The 24,429-nt window shown below is 44.2% G+C and overlaps 1 long non-coding RNA gene across 1 annotated transcript in view; it reads right to left on the bottom strand.

Moving 5' to 3' along the window:
* The window catches only part of LOC309367756, a 409,169-nt gene that overhangs the window by 351,489 nt on the left and 33,251 nt on the right, over positions 1-24,429 (bottom strand). The window lies entirely within an intron of this gene.

The following is a 24,429-nucleotide window of genomic DNA, read 5'->3' as shown; positions in this document are numbered from 1 at the left end:
TTCACAAAATAAAAATCAACTGGAGGAGATATCGTATACGAAGAAAAGGTTGAAGGTACTGGAACACAGTACAAAGAAAAGGAAATAAAGAGAGAAGATGGAGCTGTTAAGAGGTAGAGGGAAGTTAAGCATTATAGAATAATAGATGGATATGAGTATGTATAGAAAGAAAAATAGCTTATGTATGTAAATTGTAAAGAAAAAGGACGCTGTAAGATCTATAAATTTTAAAATTGCGATAAAAAATCATCATCAATCAATCTTTATTACGGTCCAGAGACCTAACAAATCATTACAAAGCAATACACAATTCATACAGCCTACCTCCAGGTAAAAAATAAATAAATAAGAAGATAAGGCTAAGAAAGAAAGAAAAGAATGGAAGATTTGAGACTGGGCGATAGTTGGCCATATTGGCAGGGTCCAGATATTTTTTTAAGAAACAGTTTAATGACCGCTTCTTTCAGCGGGTCTGGGAAGACTCCCTCACAGAGGGAGAAGCATTCACCACCTCACAGAGCCCATCACCCAGCCCTTCCCAGCTTGCTTTTATTAGCCAGGATGGGTAAGGATCAAGGAGACAGTGGTTGGTTTCATTCACCAAGCAGCCTGTCCACATCCTCGGAGGTAACAGATTGGAATTGTTTTGATGCAAATTGACCAGACAGGACTCTAGCACTCTCCTGCCCCGTCTAGTGATGGCGTAGCTAAATGCCAAATCAGGAGCCCTTGTGGCTGTACTCATTAAGTATGAGCAATAGTCATTTTTCCTCTTATGTTACCAATGAAACCATATAAAGGTATACAGTGGTACCTCGCAAGACGAAATTAATTCGTTCTGCGAGTTTTTTTGTCTTGCAAATTTTTCATCTTGCGAAGCACGGATTCCCTGGGTATTAACGGTTTTAAGAAAAAGGAAAGACATTTTCGTCTTGCGAAGCAAGCCCATAGGGAAATTCATCTTGTGAAGCAGCTCAAAAAACGAAAAACTCTTTCGTCTTGCGAGTTTTTCGTCTTACAAGGCATTCGTCTTGCGAGGTACCACTGTATTGGTGAATGTGGAAGGGAGGCCCAAAGTGAAGATAACAATTTATGCTTAAATTTAAATTTAGATCAATGAAATTAAGACAAATGCTGGAAAGAGTGATTGTTCATTTTCTGGAATATTAGCATATATAATGAAATTTAACCACACCAGGGTAAACCCCTTGCAATGTAGGAATCTTCTGCCCAACATGGGACTCAGACTCATGACCCTGAGATTAAGAATCTCATGCGCTACTGACTGAGCTATCCCAGCTGGCTCTGGCTGCATAAACACAACATTTTTTTCTAGAATCATTGGAGAGCGAGTACTTGCTTTCATACATAATCCACACCCAACCTTCAAAAAGAGGAAGAAAAGCAAGACTATAACTATAAAACAGTGAGCTTGATGCCAAAACCTGGAAGGTCCTAGAACAGAGAATTCAACCATTAGTCTGTGAGCAGTTAGAAAAGGATGCTGTGATTACTAAGACGCAGCATGGGTTTCTCAAAAACAAGTCATGCCAGACAAATCTCATTTTGTCCTTTGATAGAGTTACAAGCTTGTTGGATCAAGGGAATGCTGTGGACATAATGTATCTTGACTTCAGTAAGGCTTTTGACAAACAACCCACTTGATGTTTTTACAGAGAAGCTGGTAAAATGTGGGTTGGACAAGGTAACTGTTATGCAAATTTGTAGCTGGGGTTGACTGAAGGAACCCAAAGACTGCTCACTAACAGTTCCTATTCATCCTGGAAAAAAATAACAAGTGGGGTGCCGTGGGGTTCTGCCCTGGGCCCATTGTTGTTCAACATCTTTATAAGTGAGTTGGATAGAGGAATTGGGATGCTCATAAAATTTGCAGATGACACCAAACTGAGAGGAATAGCTAATGTTGCAGAAGTCAGAATCAGGATTCAAAATGACCTTAAGAGATTGGAGACCTGGGCAAAATGAATTTCAATAGGGACAAATGTCAGGTTCTGCACTTGGGCAGGAAGAACCAGATACACAAATACAGTGGTACCTCGGGTTAAGAACTTAATTTGTTCTGGAGGTCTGTTTTTAACCTGAAACTGTTCTTAACCTGAGGTACCACTATAGCTAGTGGGGCCTCCCACTGCTGCCACGCGACTTCTGTTCTCATCCTGGGGCAGAGTTCTGACTTAACCCGAGGTACTATTTCTGGGTTAGCGGAGTCTGTAACCTGAAGCATCTGTAACCTGAGGTACCACTGTATAAGCCCCTCTGGAGAGTCTATGCAACAATATTCAGAGATGGAGGTTAATTGAGAGAGGAAGGAGGGAAGGAAGGAGGATAGACCATCCGGTGGTGGAAACTACACACAAAAAACGCTATGAAAATGCTTTTTTAAAAAAAAACATTTTGAAAAAATATATATTGATTTTGCCATAGCTCACAATCGCAAATCTAGTGTCACATTTGTATATTGCACTTTTCAACACACTTAAAACGTTTTATTTGCAGCTGTATAGCTGAGACCAGAGACTCTACAAAAGTCTCCTTAACTTTTGTAAAGGCACTGTCACCCACCTGGGAATTCCAGCACTCCTCCGCCACCTGGGGCACAGGTTGCTTTGAGGGGTCTGGCAAGCTTACTTGAATCACATCCTTTCATCAGATCCCCCATAATTAGCTCACCAAATGGATCCCCCTCACTGAGGAATGCCTAATATGTTATTGAGGAACCATGGCGTTCCTTGAAACACAGTTTGTGACAATCAGGAGGGTTGCTATGTCAGTCTGTCATAGCAAAAATGGCAGAGTCTGATCCACATTTCAAAGACTAACAAATTTATCATAGCATAGGCTTTCATGAGCCAGGGTGTCTACTTTGTGTTCTCAGTTGGAAAATTACCTGCACACGAACATAGACAAACAGGGGAAACACCATTACAACATGAATCCAGGAGCCCAGAAATGCAAGAGATAGTCATGTGACCACCTAAGCAAATCACAAATAAAAATGAAATCAAGGCCGAAAAAGTAAAGATCCAAATCAGAGAGTCTGTGACCCACAACAACTTTTAAAACAAATCACCAAAGAAGATGCACACAGATCTAATTAATCTAATGAAAGCAATACTGCAACACAAAAGGAGGAGCTTGTAGGTTCTGCACATGAAGCACACATTCAATATCAGTTTGGTTCTGTATACTATTGAAAAATGCATTATTGAGTGGAAAAAGCAAGGTGCCTTGGGGAAGTTATAAGTCATGTTCTGACAGGTAACATGTGTTTAATGCATCTATTTACTTTTTATTCATGAGGAATGACTAGTTTTTCTATTAATTGCCCAGTCCTCTAGAGATCTGGCTCCGTCTTGGTCATATCCTCAACACAGTTCATCAAAATGCCATGTTATCACCATCCTTTTGAAAACAAAGAAATGCTGGTCGTGTGTGTGTGTGTGTGTGTGTGTGTGTGTGAGAGAGAGAGAGAGAGAGAGAGAGAGAGAGAGAGAGAGAGTGTTTGAGGGACAACTCAATACTTACTACATTCCTTTTCCTTTTTCTAAAATTAATTTGAGGGATTATAATGCTAATCAGGTGTGGTTGCAAGTTCTTTCCATCCAAAAAAAACCCTTCCCAAATAATTTTGGTTAAACTTTACATGACCTTTTAGGAGCAAAACTTAAAAAGTCAATCATTTTGCTGGAGGAAAAATTCTATGTGGTTCAGTTCAGATCAACATCAGAAATGTTATTTTTTATCTTAATGCCAAAAAAGGATATGTCTCATTCACACTAGAGCTGAACCAATACACTTTTCTCTCAAAGCACTGCAGGGGTGCTGCAGTGTATCATGTAGGATGCAATTTTGCCCCTATTTTGCCTTGTCCATCCTGAGCCACAGCGTGGGATGTTGAAGCTAACAAGAAGAGAAGAAGCAGAGCGGCATCTGCCATTAGGCATCCATTCTGTGCCACCTCAGGAGTACCTCAGCTCAAAACATCCCCATCTTGTCTGGAAAGATAGACTGGCAAGATCTAGCAAGACAGAACAAATACACTTATGTTTCTCTCCAAAACCCTCTGTTCAAATGGACAAGGGGAATGACTTCACCCTCTATAAACTAGCATGGGATGCCCCAAAATCACGAATGCTCCATCTTCCTCCTGTTCCTAATCCAATTGAAGCATCACTGTAACCCTCTCCAGGCATTCAGCCAAAGACTTGGGGGAATGGAGAGCAATGTGGCTCTGTGTGGCAGAGTGTGCCATGTGCTGGCCCTGCCCCAGCATCTCCACACCCCATGGCTCCATCCCCTGTGCTCCCAGCCATTGCTCAGAGTGGAAGGGATTCTCATCACAAGGTTCCCAATCTCTGGGGGTCCTCTAAACACACTCAGCTGAATCTGCTTAAAATCTGTGTTCCCTACATAGTTTCTGCTTTCATGAGTTCAGCTCAATCCCTCAATTGGCTATGGTAGGTATCTTTAACCTTTTCAGACTCAGGAACCCCTTCTGACCAAAACATGCATTTATGGACCCATTTCTCAATCTTATCATATATTTGCATGGTGGCAGTGCTCCTGCTGTGACCCACCAATTGAAGACCGTTGTACTATGGAGACCCCTGATATTTTGAGTGTTCTTTAAATTCCACCTAAAACCTAGGATCCCAACCTCCAATTAAGGAAGCTGTCAGGGGTTCAGGAGCAGAGGCAAAGGAGAGGAAGGAAATGGAGAGCGATGGGGAGGAATCCGAAGGGAGCGTAAGCGATGACAGTGGTCCGAGGTCCCTGAGTCTTTCCAGCGAATCGGAAGATTCACAGAAGGGGGCGCCCATGGTCAGAGCAAGGGGGGTGCCTAGGGGGACACCCCAGGAAGAAGGGGCCAGAGGGGACTCAGAGAGCAGCAGTTGGAAATCAGGACCAGCTTTCCCACCAGAGCACAGTGGGGGGGAGGAGTCCCAGGTATCGGGATCAGGCTGCTCACTACCAGCGGGAGGAGATGAGTCAGGATTGACCACGCCTCCATCGGAGAGCGCGGAAACGGTCAAGAGGAAAGTTGGAGGCTGGGCGCGCGCGCCAAGTTCAAATGTACAGGCGAGCAGCACAGCAGGTAGCCCGGATAGGGAGCCAGGTCCTAAAGCCCGCCGAAAGGAGGGACAAGAGTCAGGGGGGTCAGCGTCAGAAGAGTCCAGAAAGGAGGAGACCCCGGGGGGCAGAAGGACCCAGAGGAGGAAAGAGCAACGGAAGAGGTGGAGTAAGGCTAGAGTCTTAAACTGGTGTACAGGGGGTGGAGACTCAGACGGAGCTTCGCCAATCTAGGTTCTAAGACGTAGAGCTGCACGCTGCGGCTTGGAAATGGAAACTGAACTTCAATTAAGACTTTTGTACATTATTACTGACTAGCGTTGGTCCTCTGTGAGCTGGGACCTAGAGGCAGCTCTGACAGAAGCAAAAATAAAAATAAAAATTCTTTTATGAATCCAAAAATAGCAATTCCAGGACCATCTTATTTTTTAAAACCTTTGTTTTTATTACTATATTGGTTCTTCTAGAAGGTCTTTCAGTAGAGCAGCCTTGATGGACTATGTTCAGTCTAGCTGGTATTTCAGCTGGGTGTTCACGGTTGTTCCTTTGAACTCCTGAACTCTAGGAGATTCCAGTGATAAATGTGGCCTAAGAGCGCCTTGAATCCTGGTTTTGGGTGGCCTTATTCTGGACTCCCACTTCCACCCGGTAAAGCCATGCCACAGACAAGGAATACCTGTGTTTTGAACAGAGCATGAGGAAGGGAAAAGTCTCTTCCCTCCCGCCTACACTCTCTTCCTCCAAATTTCCAGTTCCTACAGCAACTGTCCTCTCATTCTCCTGAAAGCCAAAACAGTCCCAGGACAGTCTCCTTGGCAGGGCAGGCACACCCTTTCCCCTCCCTTCACTGGGACAACTTTCACAGTTAACCTGCAAAATGGCTATGTCTTATGCTTTCTCAATAAAACCTCAGCTTCTGGGATTTCCTTGACTTCTTTGCTCCCCCAAAATGCCTTGCATTTTTGACTTGAATTCCCACCCAGAGCTTAGAGAAGAATGCCTGTTAAGCAAGCATGGTACTTTTCATGCCTTCACTGTATATCCACAGCTGAAGGTTTCTCAGCGAAACAGAGATGTGTGACATGACAAAGGTCAATGGACAATTGCTGTGATCACAAAAGAGCCTTTCTGGATCAGAGCAAAGGTTCATCCAGCACAGCATTCTCTTTCCCCTTCACTCTTCCCAGCAGTGAACAGCCACAAGGAACTGGACATTAACAAGCAAAGCTTCCCTTTTGTTTATCCCCAGCATTCAATATTTAAAAGTCCACTGCCTCTAAACATGACACATCCATCAGGCTGTCATGGCTCCACACAAACCAATCTAGTTTATAGCATCTCAGCCATTCTATTGTTGTCAAGCTTGCAACACTCTGCCTATAGCATGCTGTTTGGTGGGGGGGGCAGGAATGACAACCTAGAGAGAGGGAAGAAAGGAGGGAAGGAGGGAGGGACGGAGGAAGATTATAATAAGATAGTGATGGATCAGAAAAAATGAGAAGTGACAATGCAGGTTGTAAACACCTGCTGCTTCGTAACGCTAGCAACCAGCTCAAAGAAAGTCCTGACACAACTTAAGATCTGCCACAAGCTGAATGTGTTGATATGTGAATAGTGATGGACTTGCTTGTCACTGAATTTTGCCTCAAGTGAAATTTGAAGTAAATTTGGAGGATGAGCAGAATTAAGTGGTAAAGCTTTTCCTAGAACCTTCAAACCTGCTCTCCCCATCTTGACTCCCAGAAGATCTATAAGGCCTAGGTACTCCACTAGCAACCGAAGAATTGAGACTGAAAGAGAAGATGAAGGCATAAGATGACAACAAATGCATAGATTGCCATGAGTCATAGGGTTGGTGAACTGAGTTTTGCCTTTGCGGTTTCAGACTGAGCTCTGAATTGTCCTTCTGCAATCTAATGTCCAGTCCAAGAATGAAATACAAAGAAGCTTGCAAATTAAAATTAATGGCCTACTTTTGCGCATTAGTGGTGGTAAGGATTTTCATAACTCACTGAAGGTTTTGCTGGGAAATGAACTGAAGACAAGGTTTCAGTTCATGATTTTTTGGCCAGCTGAGAATTGCGTATTGAGTCCCACAATTGCCACCCCCCAAAAAATTCACACTTCACACATCAATTTTTGTTTGGGTTTTTGGCATAATTTTGGCCAGAACTTTATTCAAATACAAAAAATGTGAGTGGTTGCTTAGGCATTGGTTATGACTATCTGTCCATGCCCTCAGGGACAGAGCTGGCATTCTGGACACCAACGGAAGCCAGTGTGGGGAAACAAGTATTGGGTGAGAAAATGAAGCTGGGCAACAGTTCCTCACTTCTCACCCTCATGTTCCTGTGGGGCTTGCGCGGCCCAAGTCCAACGCCATGAACAAGGACGAAAAGAATGGCAAGCCCCTGGATTCCTTTAACGGAATTCCCTCCGCATCATTTGGAGGGATAGGCACTTACTCCTCCAAGCACCACTTTAACCAATGCCTAACCGCCATGGAGCCCACAGCTCACCGCCAAACCACTCACAACCCCAACCAAGCCCTCAGCTTGGCCACCACTGCACCCAGCCAAACCTCATTCCCTGAGGCAGAAAGATGCACACCATCGGCTCTATAAAGGGATGCAGACTGAAAAAGAATCCCTGGATGGGAAATCACATCTCCACCCAGCTCAAAAATCTTTTTTGCCACCGCAGAATTGATGCGTTTTCTGGCCCTTTCTGTGGCGTCTGGGCAACGACTGCCCATCCAAATGCGACGTTGCAATAACTTAGACCAAAATATTTTTGCTGTCGGCACCCATGCCCTCAGCACCTCCAGGTCACCCAAAATCGCAGCACGAAGTGAAAGACAGTCCGTGGATACCAGGTCGTTCTCACCCAGCTGCACCACGATGGCCGTGGGCGGCCCTTCCAGGAGCAACTGCCTCTGGATCCGCGGCAGGAACTCCGACCAGCGCATTCCCCTTCTGGACAGCCACGACAGCTGTACATGTGGAGGGAAGCCAAGACCTGGACCCAATCCAGACTGCCGTGCTGCGACACCAGCCCAATGGATGATGCTGTGCCCCACCAACCAGATGCGGACAGCCGCTAGACCTGAGGTAAACAAAACAAACAAAGTAAGGATCCAAAAATCATTAGCGGACATAACCTTGAAACGCATTCGACTTCCAGCGACCCAGGTCCTTTATTCTAGCAGCCGACAAGCCCCAGTGAGCAGCCGTCGTTGCAGCCCCAATCCTAAAAGAATGAGGGGCGAAACCATCGGTCGAGCCACCACAAGCCCGAATCGCCTTTCGCATCACATGCGCAAACTGGCGTCTAGTTAGGGGCAACCCATTTTCATGCCTAAGCAGAGGCCCATCACCTGCTGCACGCACCGCTAAGTACCTGCTGACATCCTTTACAGGGCAAGGGCCTGCCTCCCCCGTAGCCGGGAGATGAATGAGGGTGCCCCTACCCTTCTGATCTGTCTTCGAATTCCTAACTGTGATTTTCAGCTCTACCGGGGATAACTGCACATCCCGGAGCAAAAGGCCCCTGGAACGACCATCTCTGTGATCTTCCAACACCAGCTCACCCACTCTCAACACTCCGAAGAAGGCAATAGAAAAGGCAGCCGAGAAAAGGCGAGCCTCGTACCCCGACCAGCACACCACCCGTAGCTTTTTGCGCATCCTGCTCAACAAGTCAAAAGAAATGGGGTGCCGTGAAGCTGGCTGGGAAGGACGAAGCCTGCCCCAGCCTTCGAGGGCCTTGCGCACAATAAACTTCGCACAAGGGTCTTTATCGAAAACTGTTTTACAGAAAAATGTTATAGCAGCTGCTTGTATCTTAATAGTCTTAGCTGCATGCCCCAACTGAAATAAATGTGCCAAATAAGCTAACACTTGTGAAGAGGTGGGAGGGATGCCTTTTAAATCGCTGGCTGCCTGTCCCATAAACGTCAAAAAATCGGTCCAAGCTCTTGTGTAAGATCTAAGGGTAGAAGGGGAAACAGATGCCGCTACTCCCTGCAAAACTAATTGCTGCCAAGGTTCCAGAGATGATCCGGGAAATATTCCGGACGTATCCGCGCCTCTGGAACCAGGAGTCTGAACCTCTCCATCTGAAAACGGGACAGAGCATCAGCAATTTCATTAGACACCCCAGGAATAAAACGTGCAGAAAACACTATATTATAACGTAAACAATGCAACACGAAAGCCCGCAATAAGGCCGACACCCTGGGTGAGCGTGACGACAGCTTTGCCAGCACATTCACCACCGCCTGGTTATCGGTCCGGAAGCAGACACGACGGTTCCTGAATTCCTCGACCCACAAATGCACAGCCACTGCAATGGGAAAAAACTTGAGAAATGTTAGGTCCCGTGTAATCTCTCCTCCCTGCCACGCAGGTGGCCAACGCTCAGCGCACCATCGCCCTTTCCAGTAAAGACCAAAACCCAGGGAACCCGCAGCATCCGATTGAAGTCATTGTGCAAGTTCAACGTGTCTTGGAAGTCATTGTGCAAGTTCAACGTGTCTTGCCATAATGACACCCCATTGAATTCCTCCAGGAATTCCAACCATATGGAAAGATCGGCCCTCACCTCCCTAGAAAGGCGCACGCGATGATGTGGGGCCCTCAACCCCACAGTGAGATGAGCCAGGCGTGAACAGAAAGGGCGCCCGGGCGCCACCACCCTGCACGCGAAGTTAAGGTGCCCTAACAATGACTGGATTTGTTTAAGAGAAACTTTCTTCAAAGGGAGCAATTCCTCTATAACTTTCTTCAAGGCTACTAGCTTGTCACTTGGTAAGCTAGAAGTCTGAGAAACCGTATCCAACAGGATACCTAAGTAAGTAAGCTGGGTTGATGGGCCCTCAGTCTTCTCCGCTGCAAGCGGAACCCCCAGCTCCTGAGTGAGGTCAGCAAAGGCTTGCAGCAACACCGAGCAGTCACCAGTGTCGTGAGCCGAAGCCAGTAAAAAATCATCCAAATAATGTGTGACCCCGCCCAACCCCGTTTTAAATTTGAGGGCCCACTCCAAAAAGGTGCTAAATGATTCAAAAGCAGCACACGCTATTGAACAGCCCATTGGCATGGCCTTGTCAAAGTAAAATTTGTCCTCGAACTGGAAACCCAGCAGCCAAAAATCATCCGGATGAATCGGGAGAAGGCGAAACGCCGACTCAATATCGCATTTCGCTAACAAGGCAGCATGGCCAAACTTCCTTATCATCTTAATCGCCTGATCCAGGGATGCGTACCTTACGGAGCAAAGCTCCGGAGGGATAACACCATTGACTGAGGTACCACTGGGGTGTGACAAATTATGAATTAAACGATATTCACCTGGAGCCTTCTTCGGCATGATACCCAATGGGGATACATGGAAATTATGAAAGGGAGGGGCACCAAAAGGACCAGCCATCCGATGCATGGCTAGCTCTTTTGCAATCTTCTTGCGAGCGACCTCAGGTAGCTCACGAACTGATTTTTGGTTAGAAGGATTCTGTGCCACGGGAGGCATGGCTACCGGAATCCGAAAACCAAGGGAAAAACCATCACTCAAGTAAACTGCAGCGTTCCTATTAGGATAGGACTGCAACCAAAATTGCAGGGCTGGCAAGCGAACCAGGGTATAAGCCAAAGAGGTCAAAACCTCATTTTCCTGTTCCTGATGTGGAAGGGAGAAGGGTGTTTTGCTTGGGGGGTTGCTGGGAACCCCCCTTTCCTCCACGAAAGGGCCGCCGACTCACAAAACAAGAGGAAGCCGGATGCGAACCGTTGCATTTCTCACACATGTGGGCGTACTTACACCCTTGGCGCTGACAGGAACCCTTATTAAACTCCCAGCATGGTAGGCGACGGCTAGGCCTAAACGCCATAGACCTTGGCTTCTGTTGCTCTGGCACCTTCTTACCGATGTGTGGAGCTACATAGGTGGTCCACACATCGAGATCCTTACGATCCCATCGAGCTGAGGGGATCCTGGCGGCGCGGCGTCTGAAGTTCTCATCGTATTTTATTGCAGCTTTTTCACCAGCTTTGGTGAAAGCAAGGCGAACAATAGATAAGTAAACTATCAAATGAAGAGATCTTCATGGGTAAGCCGCCACCACCACGCCGGCAAAGACTTGGAAACAATCGAGCCAGTGTTCGAAAGTCCTGTCTGTAGAGGGGGCGCCCTGGCGCTTTTTAAATGAATTCCCCTTCTCCTGGTCCTCCGAAGGAGGGGCCAGTTTAAAAATGTCCACATAATGGCCATTCAATATCCTAGACCGCAGTTTTGTAGACAACTGCGAACCTGGGATAATGTCTGGCAGAATTGGTAGAGACTTTAACGTCGGGTACCAACACGCCATCCCTGCATTCTTGAACAGCCCCATACCTTGCCCGGTGCGTGTTGGCCCTACGATCCCAAGCCCACCGAGGCAGCCCTGATGTCGATTCTCCAAAACCCCAATAGAGTTCCCTTGAAGCGCCAGACTCATCATCAGAACTGGAGGACGACGTACCAGTATACGAAGATGATTTGCCCCTCCTCCGCTTGGCATGTTTCCGGGAAGACCTCTTGCGGCGACGTTTTCCGCCTGAAGACTTCCTGGCAGGGACTGGTAAGCTGTCCTCAATGGAAGACTCAGAATCAGGGCTCAGCTGCGATGCACCTGGAGCTGGTTGGGGAGAAACAACGAGTGAAAGGCCCGAGCCCGACGCCACCTCATCCAGAGGCTGGGTGGGTGCGCCTCGCCGGGAAGAAGATGCCAAAGGGTTCCTCCTCCCGAGGCCCTCCTGGATGAACGACTTGGCCTCCTAGAACGGCCGCGAGCAGCAGGTAAGTCTCTGGGCCGGGCTAGTTGGGAATCCCCCAACAAACCCCTAGGTGATGACCCTTCTCTTCCATCTTCACTAGATGACGGTGACACTGGAGACAATGCCACAACCGGACAAGGCGGCCTTCCAGACCTGGCAGGCTGGGCAGAGCAATGTTGAAGGAGACCATCCATTTCAGCTGCAAAACGAGACAAAGCTGCAGGACTGCCGGCCATACTTTCCACCAACGATTGCACCCGCCCCACCGGTGGACCTGGGGAGGGAGAACGAAGCGCCTGTGATGGGCCTCTAATAGGCCGTTTTGCAATGGCGGCTGAGCCGGGGCGAGCGGCGACTTTCTTAGGAGCCATACCTGCTATTTAGGAACAAAGTGAAAATCAATGAATACCGCAGCCAGACGTAACAGCTGACCACAGACAATGAATTTACGGAAGTACCAAATACTTCAAATTGCCAGAATTAAGATAAAGCAAAATAATGGCACAGAACAAATGTCAATAAATGTGTCAAAGCAATAGTATGTATGTATCTATCTATCTAGCTATCTAGCTATCTATCTATCTGTTTAACTGCAACCAATTTTATTTTATTTTATTTATTATTATCATTATTATTATTATTAAATTTATTGTTATTATTATTATTATTTTATTTATTTATATTTATTATTTGTATTATTTGCTATCTCTCTTATATTTTCTGAACCAAACGCATGCACCTCCTCAGTTTGGCCAGCAGGGGGCACCCGCTAGTCCCCAAGCTCACTCCCCAGAGGTGCAGCGCTACACTGAGCCACCAGGGGGAGCTCCAAGCAGGTGGCCCAGCTGCAATACCTTGCTCAGCCACAGGGGGGCCGTCAGGAGAAAAGCAGCGCCGCGAGGGAGAACAAAATGGCGGGCGCAACCTCGAGCCGCCGTACCCGGACCGGGGAGGCGGCCCAGCTAAATTCCTCCAGGGAGAAGGGGGGAACCGGGCAAACAAGGAGCCCTGGGCCCTTGGCGCTGGCGCGCCGGCTCAACAATGCTGCCGCCGCCGGAGCCCTCTCGCGCCGCAACCGCCAAGCGGCTAAACGGCGGGGATGCGAAACTCCCCGCGCGGCGCCTCCTGCCCCCTAAAAACTTGAAAAAAAATCACACACCCCACGTGCATCTCACCATTTGGGGACTTCCTTTACTGGGTGAGCGGACAGAGCAGAACCAAAAAAGGGGTGCCAGAACTTCTGTTTCTTGGGAGTCCCCCTCCCCATGGAGTAGATTTTATGGGGAAGTGGCAGGCTATGGAGGAAAGAGAAAAGGAAGAACATGACCTTTCACCCTTTCTCCCCATGGCAGCATCTATTTAACGGAGCTCTGCTATCTGCAAGTTTGGATGCAGTCCAGGTTGTCTAATGGAACACCATCCGCTTCTGGCTATTTTTATATCTCTGTGTGTGATGCGACATATATTTTAGGGAGTAAACAAGAAGTGCTCAATCTTGGAAATTTTGTCAGGTAAATTTTTCTGTTGCTGCCATGCAGAACTATGACAAAAATACTGTGACAAAGTCAATAAGGATTTTTATTTGGGTGCCAGGTTTTCCTGATCTCCATTTTTATATTTTTAATCAACTTTTTAGAAATGTATATAGTACATTGCTATGGGAAATCTGTCATAATAACACTGTCATTTGGTTATTTTAGAGGAGTGTAAATACCAGTTCATACTAATAAATAAATTATTGCTCAGTCTCAAGAACCTGTTCCTAAGCAACTCAGTTTCATCCACAGGTATAACTGGCTTTCCCCCCAAAGGTCTCTAGGGATATCTGAAACCTTAATAAAATCCTCAGCTTATAAAAATGATGGTTGTCTTTAATACAAATTTCAGTTAACAGAATAAAAAATATGCATTGTAAGTTTATGGAGTTCAATAATTTTCTTTCTTTTTCAGCGCGATGGCTTTTGCCATCATGAGGTGTACTTTTCTTTTATGAGTTTGGGTTCAACTCAGCACAATAAGTTGATCTTATTCATTAGATGACAGAAGACCATTCACTGCTGGTTGTCCAGTAAAAGCAAAGCACTGTCCAATGGCTGCTATAACAGTTTGCTGTAGGGCAAAAAAGGTAGGAAATTAGAGTCTAACTTAAGATTGATGGCATTAGCAACTGCCTTAGAAGTAGGCAGTTGCAAAAGTTATGAATATCTGCTATGACTATGGCATTAAATCTAACCAGCTCTATCCCTAGGCTATTCACTAGTAAATTTGCATTGGTAATAACAATTTCGTAGGAACCAGCACTTAATTATGCATATCACCCCAGTTCAATTTCCTTAAATGAAAATACATGTACCTCTAATTAGAAATCTACTAAACCCTGTTCTTGGGCTTTAAGCTGAATGATTCTGACCCCCCCCCCCCGTCTCTCTCTTTCTTCAGCAACCTGATATAATTATATTGGGTTTTTATTTTATTTTAGTGGAGGAAAAACTACATGCTACCTTTCAAGCACTTTGAAAATGGACCAGGATATTCCTCTTAGCAAAATAAAATAGTGGTGGGTGGAAAAGGAGGGTTAGCTCACTGCTCATTGTAGCAAAGGCTACTCCTGGTGGACATGAAATTTCAATCATAGTAAATAACTGATATTTCCTTCATTACTGCCTTATAATTAAAGTTCAATGTTGAGAATTAAGATATGTCTTCAAGCTCTTAATTAATCAGGGGAAAGAAGCTCACAGGATTTTAAAATTCTAATAAATAAAACAGTATGCCTTTTACAACATTTCTAAGACTTGTGACCTAATTCAAACTCTTGTACAAAATAGCCGAGATTTGGAGGAAGTGGGGATTGACTGTTCTTTCCTGGTGCTTAATTTTTAGAGAAGCAAATGTTATTTCTCTGTTGAGCTGTTCTCTCAAAGAAGTATCAGGGGCCATTCCAGGGTCTTTGGCTGCTCCAAAAGGAGTCGGTTCTTGTGCCTCCAGTCATTTCAAACTGCACAATATTTGCAACAGGAGAAGGGAATGAAGTCTCATTAGGGACTCAAGTTGCAGGGCTGCAATTGTGATGGGACTGGAATCAGCAGGAAGCAGCCCTAGAAATGAAATGCAGCTATGGGGAAGAAGCGGATTAGGAATGCCCTGGTGAAAAACATGTGTCTTCTATGTGTATAAAGATAAAGGAAATCATTAATAGTGAAAGTATTTTTATCTTTGTTATGGGTTGAAGCTAAACAAATAAAATAATTGCTACAACATTAATAGCATGCTGATTTAATATGGAGTTTCCCTTCACGTGGTCTTTTAAGATAGCTGGGAGTAACAGGAAGCTGAAGGGAGTCTGCTGATAAACAGAGATGAGAAGGAGCAATGGAGAACTGCTGCACAGTTGTGGTTCACTTTTGCTGTGGTTGCTACTGCAGATTTTAGGATAACATACTTGTGATTTACTTATCCCTTCATTCTTGGACACAACAAATGGCAAAATAAAAGATAAGAAAAAACAACCTGGACAGGCAGCCAGATTATGTTTGGGTTAAAATAAGGACAGAAGCTTGAATGTTAAGCGTAGGAAGAACCCTCATAGAAACAAAATACAGTGGTACTTCAGGTTACAGACGCTTACGGTTACAGACTCCGCTAACCCAGAAATAGTACCTCTGGTTAAGACTTTGCTTCAGGATGAGAACAGAAATCGCACGGTGGCAGCGCTGCGGTAGCGGGAGGCCCCATTAGCTAAAGTGGTGCTTCAGGTTAAGAACAGTTTCAGGTTAAGAATGGACCTCCGGAACGCATTAAGTTCTTAACCCGAGGTACCACTGTAAAAGGAAGCTTGGGGGGGGGGGGAGGACTTTTCCCTCACAGGAAATCCAGGAGTAGGATGTATGACCATTGCCCAGTTCCCAGCACTACCAAATACACTTTAACCACCATTCTATCATTTGGAAATGTCCAGTGGGAAGTGTCTATGTACATGGGGCATCTCTTGTCCATCAACAGTCTTATGACAGTTCATCAATATCTGTGTTGGCGGCATCAGAACTCAAGATGGTGGTGTCAGCAATCACTCACTATAAATTCTTGTGAGGTCTCTGCAGTTCAGTCTGCATGGTATGTTCCAAGGGGCTCATCTACAGAGGGCAAATGCAGAAAGGGCTGTCCATCTTCGTCATCTGAGCATCCAAGCATCCTAAGCCATTAGACTGAAAGACTGAAAGCTGGAACTTGAAGGCAGAGTATATGTGGGAAGCAAATTTAGGACTCTTATTAATTCTGTGGATGGGTGAGCTGTCCCTTCACTAAGATGAATGTGTAATATGCAATATTCATAGTATGACTGGTTACTCAACTGTTGTTAATTTGCAAACCATGCATGAGGGTTATTAACATTTTAAGATCTCTCCTTGGAATGAGCCAGGGCTCTGCCTTATCACAACAGCTGCTGGCATTCCAGTTCAGAACAAACCAGTGAAGGGGGGGGCGGTTTTTGTTTTGTTTTGTTCTTGTTTTATTATGTGTTTTGTGTTTTTATCTTGTATTTTTATGCTGTGAACTGCCCTGAGATCTGCTTATGAAGGATGGTGTACAAATTTAATAAATAATAAATAAATAATAAACATTGTGTGTATGTGTGTGTGCGTTACAGTAAGTGATTTCTACCGTAAGTGACTTTATTCTGCACCGTTAAATGAATTCTCAGCTGCCTGCGAGAATCTTGTACTCCAGATAGCATTTTTATTAATGATAGCTTTATATTTTGGCCCCTTATTAGCACCCCCTATCACCCTCTGTCTAATAAACATTGAAAATTATGATGACTTCTAAGAATTATCAACCATTTCTGGTACAATTTGTATGTTACCTTTTCTCTGAGGACAGTCTATGCTGTGTATAGAGAGCTATCTCATTCTATCCTCACAATGCTATATGGAAGATAAATGGAGATATAACAAGTGGCCCAAAGTCATGTTTCATGGCAAGGTGGGGATTTGAAACTACAAGCAGACGTATCATCTGATGAGAATCCTGGCAGTAGCTGCCATCATACAAAATGTAGGTATAGCCCTCGTGGCACATATTGACTTTTATTTATTTACTTTCATAAAATTTATATACCACTTGATTTTTTAAAAGCAAGCAAGCAAGTAAACAAGCAAGCAAGCAAGCAAACAAACAAACCCCAAATCAGTTTTATAGCCCCTGCATAACAAGCATAACTTTGGTCTCCCCAGTAATCTTTCAGCCCAGCTCAAATGGGGAAGAGCGTAAACTTTAGAGCTTTCTACCACTTTTTAGCCCTCCTGACTCATCCCCCATGAACCTCAAAAGTAACACTACATTGCAATGGTCAGCAAAAGCTGTCAAGAGGCTGCTAATACTCGTCACACCCTAACTTGTACCAAATGAGACTTCGTCCTTTTTAATTCTCTTCTACTTCCCTAAAAATTGTGCTGACCAGCAAAATAAGCTAGAAAAACTCCCAAACTCCTGGACATCACACACTTGCCCTGGTAACCAAGTTGTAACTGCTGGCTTTGTGAGACGAGATAAGGAAAGAGAAGACAACAGCGCATTGCCATAGGGATTTCTGGTGCTAAATGCTGGTGGCCAATAGGATCATAAGAAAGTCTAACTGATGTACTTGAAATGGACAAACCTGTGTGACACCTGCCGTTTAACGTGTACAGGATTTGGAACTGGATTTCCCCATGCCGTCCTATTGCAGTCTGAATAAACCTTTTATTTTTCCACCACTGGTGGGATAATTATTTGTAATAAATTTATAATACAGTGGTACCTCGAGTTATAGATGCTTCAGGTTACAGACACTTCAGGTTACAGACTCCACTAATCCAGAAATAGTACCTCGGGTTAAGACCTTTGCTTCAGGATGAGAACAGAAATTGCATGATGGTGGCACGGTGGCAGCAGGAGGCCCCATTAGCTAAAGTGGTGCTTCAAAAACAGTTTCAGGTTAAGAACGGACCTCCAGATGAATTAAGTTCTTAACCTGACGTACCACTGTATATTTATATAAGCACAATCCAACCCAGATTAAGCCATTTTAAGTCCCATTCCTTCAGTTAAAGAATTTGAATACTTTTGTGTGTGTTGGGTTGAGGTCAATGAGATGTAAAAGTGCTTATATTTTGCTGGTTGAACTCGTCTGTATGTATTTCCCTTATGTGTATAGGGGGAAATGCATAGGGAATTCTGACACACACACAAAAAAAAGTTAAAGCACATACTTCACAAACCACATAGTTCGGTTTTTATAGTAATGAACCATAAATGTTTTCCACTTAGAAAGAGGAATGGTTTTTTTGCTAATATTCAAGCCAAAATTGTAATTTATCTACTGTTCTGTGCTTTCCTAGGTATACTTACTTATGTGTAAGCTTTTCTACTTAGGATTTTCTATACATGGAAATAAGTCATGCAGACAGTGGGGCTGACTTTTTAGGATCATACTGTACAAATACTGTTTCTCTCCCCCCAATCCACTCATATTTTTTCTTCTGCTTTGCTGCTGTGGCTCCATTATCACAAATGAATTATAATAAGCGACACTAAATATGCACAGTTCACAGATACTGCAATTTACCTGCAGCAAATAAAGAATGAACGTATTTGTCCAACTCAAATTACATCATTTTAAATTCAAAAGTAACTTCTCATAAGCAGGCCTAATAAATAAATTTGCAGTTTTGAATCTAATTAAACCTGGACAATCGAATTTGCCTTCCATGGGAATTGTATGGGTATAGAGGATGCTTGTCTTAATTTCCCAGAATCCTTCTCCAACCTTTGGGAGATGGCACTTTCTGTCTAGTGGGGCAGGCAGAGAAACAGCTTGGATTTAATTTTCAGTTTGTATTAGGAGAGAAAAGGCTGTGAGCATATATGTACTGGGAAATAAGCTTGCTACTTATTTTTTGTATTTTTTGTATTTTCATAGAGTGGTTCCTTATTTTGCAATACTAAAGAGTTCCTTTGGTTGAAAAAACACAGGAGACTTGCGGCATAAGGCATTGCCTTTGGTAATTTCGCATTGGTATCTGAGACTTTTAGGAGAAAAAGTAAAAAACACTACAATACTGGAAGTTCAGGGCTGGTAAATCGTTCCTTCTCCCATTGAAATCAATGGGATTTATAAATAGTGTGACATCAAATAGGCTGACTGAGCTGTGAATTGCAAACTGTGATTTCTACAAGGATTTCACAGTTCTTATTATTTTCTTGTTTTTGAGTGTTACAAGATTGAAATAACTGATTGCTTCCTTTAACGTATAATTAGGAATAAGAGGAAAATTTGATCCATCTCTCAAATGTGTTCACAGGTAATAGCAAAGAGAGCAAACACACACAAACACACACACACATTAACATAATGTGTTTTGGGGATGAGATGGACTTGTCACACTCTCTGCTTTCTGCCCCTCATCCAGTGTGTTGTGAGCTTAGCAAGGATGCTAAACATGCTGAAAGAAATTTCTCTTATTGGGTGCAAAGATAAACCTTTAGAATCCAGAGAGCTCATCCAGTAATGATACTGTCTGGTGTTCCTTTCATTATGCACATCCAAAAATAGGCATCAGAAAGACCCCTCTCTTGTTATAAGCGGATGACACAGCCATTCTCTCCCACTCTAGACCTGGCTTGAAATACCAACTGAGGAAGTTTTCAGATTATTGTTCTGTTAATGGCTTATACATCAATTATGAAAAATCAAAAATTTTAATCTTCGAAAGAAGATTCTCCCCGAGTAAATGAGTACTGGATGGCCACAATCCAGCAGCCCGAATGCTTCCGGTACCACTCAAAATCCTGGAATTGCCACAGGCAGACTGCATACCAAAAGGCGGAGATAAGCAAACTTGCTATACTTCGATTCTTCTTTACAAGGGGTGGACATTATGTTCCATCAGCCATAAGGGTTTTTAATACAAAATCTGTCTCCCAACTTCTCTACGCTTCAAACATCTGGTTGTTGTTGTTTCGTTGTTTAGTCGTGTCCGACTCTTTGTGACCCCATGGACCAGAGCACGCCAGGCACTTCTGTCTTCCACTGCCTCCCACAGTTTGGCCAAACTCATGTTGATAACTTCAATAACACTGTCCAACTATCTCGTCCTCTGTCGTCCCCTTCTCCTTGTGCCCTCCATCTTTCCCAACATCAGGGTCTTTTCCAGGGAGTCTTCTCTTCTCATGAGGTGGCCAAAGTATTGGAGCCTCAGCTTCAGGATCTGTCCTTCCAGTGAACACTCAGGGCTGATTTCCTTCAGAATGGATAGGTTTGATCTTCTTGCAGTCCATGCGACTCTCAAGAGTCTCCTCCAGCATCATAATTCAAAAGCATCAATTCTTCGGCGATCAGCCTTCTTTATGGTCCAGCTCTCACTTCCATACATCACTACTGGGAAAACCATTGCTTTAACTATGCAGTTCTTTGTTGGGAAGGTGACGTCTCTGCTTTAAGATGCTGTCTAGGTTTGTCATTGCTTTTCTCCCAAGAAGAAGGTGTTTGTGACTGCTGTCACCATCTGCAGTGATCATGGAGCCCAAGAAAGTAAAATCTCTCACTGCCTCCATTTCTTCCGCTTCTATTTGCCAGGAGATGATGGGCCCAGTGGCCATGATTTTCGGGGGGGGTTTTTTGTTTTTTTTTTTATGTTGACCATATTTTGCACTCTCTTAAATTCCTCTTCACCTTCTGCCATCAAGGTTGTGTCATCTGCATATCTGAGGTTGTTGATATTTCTTCCAGCAATCTTAATTCCGGCTTGGGATTCATCCAGTCCAACCTTTTGCATGATGAATTCTGCATATATGTTAAATAAGCAGGGAGACAATATACAGCCTTGTTGTACTCCTTTCCCAATTTTGAACCAATCAGTTGTTCCATATCCAGTTCTAACTGTAGCTTCTTGCCCCACATAATAATAATAATAATAATAAATTTTATTTATATCCCGCCCTCCCCAGCCAAAGTCGGGCTCAGGGCGGCTAACAACAATAAAACAGTACAAAAGTACAGCACAAACAACACTCTAAAATCATTCATTATAAAATTGATTCAAATCAAGCCACTGGCAACCATTGTGCCAGAGCTCCACGAAGATTGCCGAGGGAGGGAGTCAGGCTGTGCCCTGGCCAAAGGCCTGGTGGAACAGCTCTGTCTTGCAGGCCCTGCGGAAAGATGTCAAGTCCCGCAGGGCCCTAGTCTCTAGTGACAGAGCGTTCCACCAGATCGGAGCCACAGCCGAAAAAGCCCTGGCTCTAGTTGAGGCCAGCCTAACTTCTCTGTGGCCTGGGACCTTCAAGATGTTTTTATTTGAAGACCGTAAGTTTCTCTGTGGGGCATACCAGGAGAGGTGGTCCCGTAGGTACGAGGGTCCTAGGCTGTATAGGGCTTTAAAGGTCAAAACCAGCACCTTAAACCTGATCCTGTACTCCACCGGGAGCCAGTGCAGCTGGTATAGCACCGGGTGAATGTGGTCTCGCAGTGAAGACTCCGTAAGGAGTCTCGCTGCAGCATTCTGCACCCGCTGGAGTCAGTCTCAAGGGCAGCCCCACGTAGAGCGAGTTACAATAATCCAGTCTGGAGGTGACCGTCGCATGGATCACAGTGGCTAGGTCAGGGCGAGAGAGGTAAGGAGCCAACTGCTTAGCTTGGCTGTCCAGATTTCTCAGGAGACAGATGAGGTGATCAGGCACTTCCATCTCTTTAAGAACTTGCCATAGTTTGCTGTGGTCGACACAGTCAAAGGCTTTTACATAGTCTTTTTTTTTAATTGATTTTAATTCGTTTTGCTACATCAAACATTAAAACAAACGAAGAAAACATACGTAACACATACACACAAAAAAGAATACATAAAAAGAGAAATAATAATAAAGAAAACAAAAGAAAAAACATCTTTTAACATAAGACACCAACAAAATTAACTTACATTAACTAAATAACACACAACACAAATTGACTTCCCTTCATCTCGGTTTCAGAATATATTATATGATTTTTTATCTGCAGTTTCTTTTCCTCAAAAAACTCTTTACATCACAAGTGTTACGTCACACCTACTGTGATTTTTAGATTTTTTACCTCTGTTTCCATGTATGTCATAAATTTATTCCATTCTTTATTAAACTTTATGTCTTTTGCATAGTCAATGAAGGAGAACTAGATGAAGCAGAAGTCTTTCTGGAGCTTTCTAACTTTCTCCATAATCCAGAGCATTTTTGCAATTTGGTCTAGAATCATAGAATCATAGAGTTGGAAGAGACCACAAGGGCCATCGAGTCCAACCCCCTGTCAAGCAGGAAACACCATCAGAGCACTCCTGACATATGGTTGTCAAGCCTCTGCTTAAAGACCTCCAAAGAAGGAGACTCCACCACACTCCTTGGCAGCAAATTCCACTGTCGAACAGCTCTTACTGTCAGGAAGTTCTTCCGAATGTTTAGGTGGAATCTTCTTTCTTGTAGTTTGGATCCATTGCTCCGTGTCCGCTTCTCTGGAGCAGCAGAAAACAACCTTTCTCCCTCCTCTATGTGACATCCTTTTATATATTTGAACATGGCTATCATATCACCCCTTAATCTCATCTTCTCCAGGCTAAACATGCCCAGCTCCCTTAGCCGTTCCTCATAAGGCATCGTTTCCAGGCCTTTGACCATTTTGGTTGCCCTCCTCTGGACACGTTCCAGTTTGTCAGTGTCCTTCTTGAACTGTGGTGCCCAGAACTGAACACATTACTCCAGGTGAGGTCTGACCAGAGCAGAATACAGTGGCACTATTACTTCCCTTGATCTAGATGCTATACTCCTACTGATGCAGCCCAGAATTGCATTGGCTTTTTAAGCTGCCGCGTCACACTGTTGGCTCATGTCAAGTTTGTGGTCAACCAAGACTCCTAGATCCTTTTCACATGTACTGCTCTCAAGCCAGGTATCACCCATCTTGTATTTGTGCCTCTCATTTTTTTTGCCCAAGTGCAATACTTTACATTTCTCCCTGTTAAAATTCATCTTGTTTGTTGTGGCCCAGTTCTCTAATCTGTCAAGGTCATTTTGAAGTGTGATGCTGTCCTCTGGGGTGTTAGCCACCCCTCCCAGTTTGGTGTCATCTGTCCCCTCCCAGTTTGGTGTCTCTGGTTCCTCTGCCCCTTTGAAATCCAGCTTGCACTTCTGGGAGTTATCGGTCCACATACTGCTTAAGTCTGCCTTGTAGAATTTTAAGCATAACCTTGCTAGCGTGTGAAATGAGTGCAATTGTGCGGTAGTTGGAGCATTCTTTGGCACTTCCCTTCCTTGGGATTGGGATGTAGACTGATCTTCTCCAATTCTCTGGCCACTACTGAGTTTTCCAAATTTGCTGGCATATTGAGTATAGCACCTTAACAGCATCATCTTTTAAAATTTTAAATAGTTCAGCTGGAATATCATCACTTCCACTGGCCTTGTTATTAGCAGTGCTTTCTAAGGCCCATTTGACTTCACTCTCCAGGATGTCTGGCTCAAGGTCAGCAACCACACTACCTGGGGTATACAAGACATCCATTTCTTTCTGGCATAGTTCCTCTGTGTATTCTTGCCACCTCTTCTGCTTCTGTTAGGTCCTTCCACTTTTGTCTTTTATTATGGAAATCTTTGTACAAAATGTTCCTTTCATATCTCCAATTTTCTTGAACAGATCTCTGGTTTTTCCCATTCTACTGTTTTCCTCTATTTCTTTGCATTGCTCACTTAAGAAGGCCTTCTTGTCTCTCCTTGCTATTTTTTGGAAATCTGCTTTCAATTTCCTGTATCTTTCACTATCTCCCTCGCATTTTGCTTGCCTCCTCTCCCCTGCTATTTGTAAGGCCGCGTTGGACAGCCACTTTGCTTTCTTGCACTTCCTTTTCATTGGGATGGTTTTAGTTGCTGCCTCTTGTATAATGTTACGAGCCTCCATCCATAGTTCTTCAGGCACTCTGTCCACCAAATCTAAATCCTTAAACCTGTTCCTCACTTCTACTGTGTATTCACTGTGTATTTAAAATTTTAAAAGATAAGCTTGAATTTTGCTATAAGAAGCTGATGATCTGAAACACAGTCAGCTCCAGGTCTTGTTTTTTGCTGACTTTTTAGAGCTTCTCCATCTTTGGCTGCAGAGACTATAATCAATCTGATTTCGATGCTGCCCACCTGGTGTTCTCCATGAGTAGAGTCGTCTCTTGTGTTGTTGGAAAAGAGTGTTTGTGATGACCAGCTTGTTCTCTTGGCAGAACTCTATTAGCCTTTGCCCTGCTTCGTTTTGAACTCCAAGGCCAAATTTGCCAGTTGTTCCTTTTATCTCTTGACTCCCTACTTTAGCATTCCAATCCCCTCTAATGAGAAGAACATCCTTCTTTGGTGTCATTTCTATAAGGTGTTGTATGTCTTCATAGAACTGGTCAATTTCAGTTTCTTCAGCACCAGTAGTTGGTGCAGAAACTTGGATTACTGTGATGTTAAAAGGTCTGCCTTGGATTCGTATCAAGAT

Source organism: Podarcis melisellensis (assembly GCF_964234715.1).
Source record: "Podarcis melisellensis genome assembly, chromosome: 4".
Classification (NCBI taxonomy): Eukaryota; Metazoa; Chordata; class Lepidosauria; order Squamata; family Lacertidae; genus Podarcis; species Podarcis melisellensis.
The sequence above is the reverse complement of the archived record's forward strand: the minus strand, read 5'-3'. Positions and strand labels throughout refer to the sequence as shown.